We start from the raw sequence: 2,981 nt of genomic DNA on the forward strand, positions 1-2,981 counted from the left end.
TTTAGAATAAATAATCATAAACTCTGAATTACTTAATTGTTCTAACCGTATATCTTCGAACTTTTTATTTTCTCCGCAGCAGTTGTTGATAGCGTTACATTAGGTGCGGTTCAAAAATACTCGTTTTGTTCCAATGTGGCCCAGGTAAGGTAAAAGGCTGGACACCCCTGATTGGAGGAACGCAGTCTGGCGAAGGACTGACATGAAATCGACAACTGGAGAATACATTCCATCCATCTGACACGATAATTCCATCCACAACTAATGGAATTAGAATGGTGGACGGCTTCCTGCAACTGTAGATTTGCGTGCAACCACGCCTGTCGGCTTTCTCGCTCGCGCGGCCTCTAATTTTCAAACTAACATGGAGGAGAAGGATCGGACGTCAGACAGTTACATGTAGCCTTCAGCGTGGTGATGGATTGGAGGACAGCCTCTTCGTAGGAGATGATTAACTGGCAGTGTCTCCCTCTCCCCCTCTCTGCCCCTAAGTCCGGTGGAAAGTAGCATTTGATAAGCATAAAGCAGCACTGTGATGGAACGATAGTTTTACGCCTTAATTCGTTTTAACTGCGATCTAAACGTTCTGTACTAATTTCGAAAACAAAAATTTGAAAAATATTGTACTTGCAAGTCATTTTGTGAACTACTTTCTCATGGTTCACGACATATTTGTGTCATTCACTTTCTTACTTCTTTCTTCCTTACTGGTGCTAATGGTAACCAAAGAAATTCTTTGTTTGCTCGTTTGTTTACCTACCGTAATGGAATGTACTTACTTCTTCAATACGCCTGTCCTCGTAGAAATAAAGAACGGCCAAGGTGATATTGTCAGCTGCGATGGAATACGGCAGCCTCCTGCATGCACTTTTTATGACCATGAAGCTATCAATCATTCGCAGTTTTACGCAATTCCCTGTATCTCAGCTTTATGCAAAATTGTCATATTCACTATTCATGACCTTCACAATACTCGCCACCAAGGCATCTCTTCCTCTGGCAAGAGTTCTTGTAGACTTTTGTTTATGCTTATTCCGCCTAATTACACTTCATTGCATTTATTACCCGTTCAGGTAACTTCTACCGTTGTTCTGTGATGTAACATTTAAAAAGCAGTTATCCACACCAGAGCATTCCACACGTAAGTAAAAAATTTCGTCTCACTTGATGTGAGTTCCAAGCGCGATCTCTTTGCACACCCTTACTTTCTCGTTTTGAATCCTTTTAGGCATTCTGACGCTTCAATATTTGCTCTTCTCTTCCCCAATACGTGTGAACGACACTCCTGCATTGATACATTTGTTTTTTTTTCTGATTACATTAAGTTAATTACTCGTTAACTGATTTCAGTGTGGGTTCTTGGCGAAATGTTTTACTTATTTTTCGCAAGACAGCATAATTTGCCTGGGATAGACAAACATGGTTTTTTGGATCAGTGATGTGCATTGTCATGTGTAGTTTTAGTTCTTTTTAACTAAGACGTATTTACACCCACATGGATTAAAAATTATTAAGTACCAAAAAAAGTGTCATTTCCAAACAGAAGTTTTCAGGATTTTAATTATTATGAATGATGAAGCTGTTATATCCGAGTATATGAAGATGCGGCTTACCTAGAGACACCAGACGTTCTGCAGCTCTCTTACATGTTGTACGTCATTGATTAATATGTAATGAAAGAGATCCTGTTTGTAGGTGGTATGGTTCTCTATTTTGTATGCATACATTTACAACAAATCAACTGCAATTTCCAGTGAACCGTAACGCTCTATGAGTCAACAAGGTATACATTAAACATATTATATGAACGAAATGTGAAATCACTGTCAAACCTGGGTAGAAGCGTTCCCCATTCATTTACGAAAAGGGCCTCCACACTCATCGCTGTTTGTGGCTGTGTACTGTCCTGCTGACGTACGGTTGCCTGAAGGAAGGACGGCAACAGTGGCTCAAAAACCTCCCTGAAGTAGCGGCAACAGCTCAATTTGCCTTCATTACATGAGAGTGTGTAGCCTCCAGAGGCGCACCGTAGCACCAGATTTGGCGACTGTCCACTCTGTGGTTCGAAAATACTGACTGTGAAAAGCTGTTACCACGTATGCGGACGCGTGCGGCAGTTACCGAAGAACAGACTGACTTGGAGCTCGACGTAAATCCCGTTTTAACGCGCGAGACAGTCTCTGACCAGATGGAAGAGAAAGGTGACTGGAGCGGAGGCTGGGTGGGGGGGGGGAGGGAAGTGGGAGGGAGAGGGAGAGGGAAGGTACCGAGAGGGATCAGTAGCCCCTTCCTTCAAATTAGAATATTGACGTTTTATTCACTACACAATTCGCCCAAATTGCTGTGATTCTACTCGGTCAAAGGCACTGCATTGCCGACAGCGACATAAAATATCATGGCATTAGTAATCGCTGTATAAAAACTAAAACTAAACTCCGTCCGAACAGGCCTTGGAAGGCCCAACGGTATCGACTGGTCGCCGTGTCATCCTCTCAACCCAGGGGCATCACTAGATACGAACACGGAGGGGCATGTGGTCAGCACACCGCTGACTGGGCCGTTGTCAGTTTTCGTGACCGGAGCCACTACTTTTCAATCAAGTAGCTCCTCAGTTTGCCTCACAAGGGCTGATTGCACCCCGCTTGCCAACAGCGCTCGGCCGACCGGAAGGTCACCCATCCAAGTGCTATCCCAGCTCGACAACGCTTAACTTCAGTGATCTGACGGGAACCGGTGTTACCACTGCGGCAGGACTGCTGGCAGTAATCACACTATATACCATACATTTACTTTGTTGTCAGTCACTTCACGAAATACGAAGGCTGATCAAGAAAAACAGACAGATTTTTTTTTTCACAAGCGTTAATTATTTCATTTTTTTTTTTTTTTCAAAGTACTCCGCTACTACTTGAATGCACTTTCTACAGCGTCTCTGCGAGTCCTCAAACACATGATGCCGTCTATTCTTTGTCAAGCCTTGA

The 2,981-nt window shown here is 43.2% G+C and overlaps 1 pseudogene; it reads right to left on the reverse strand.

Moving 5' to 3' along the window:
* Positions 1 to 2,643: 2,643 nt before the first annotated feature.
* On the reverse strand, positions 2,644 to 2,761 carry LOC126211709 (5S ribosomal RNA; annotated as a pseudogene).
* Positions 2,762 to 2,981: the final 220 nt, after the last annotated feature.

The sequence above is a fragment of the Schistocerca nitens genome, chromosome 1 (assembly GCF_023898315.1).
Source record: "Schistocerca nitens isolate TAMUIC-IGC-003100 chromosome 1, iqSchNite1.1, whole genome shotgun sequence".
NCBI lineage: Eukaryota > Metazoa > Arthropoda > Insecta > Orthoptera > Acrididae > Schistocerca > Schistocerca nitens.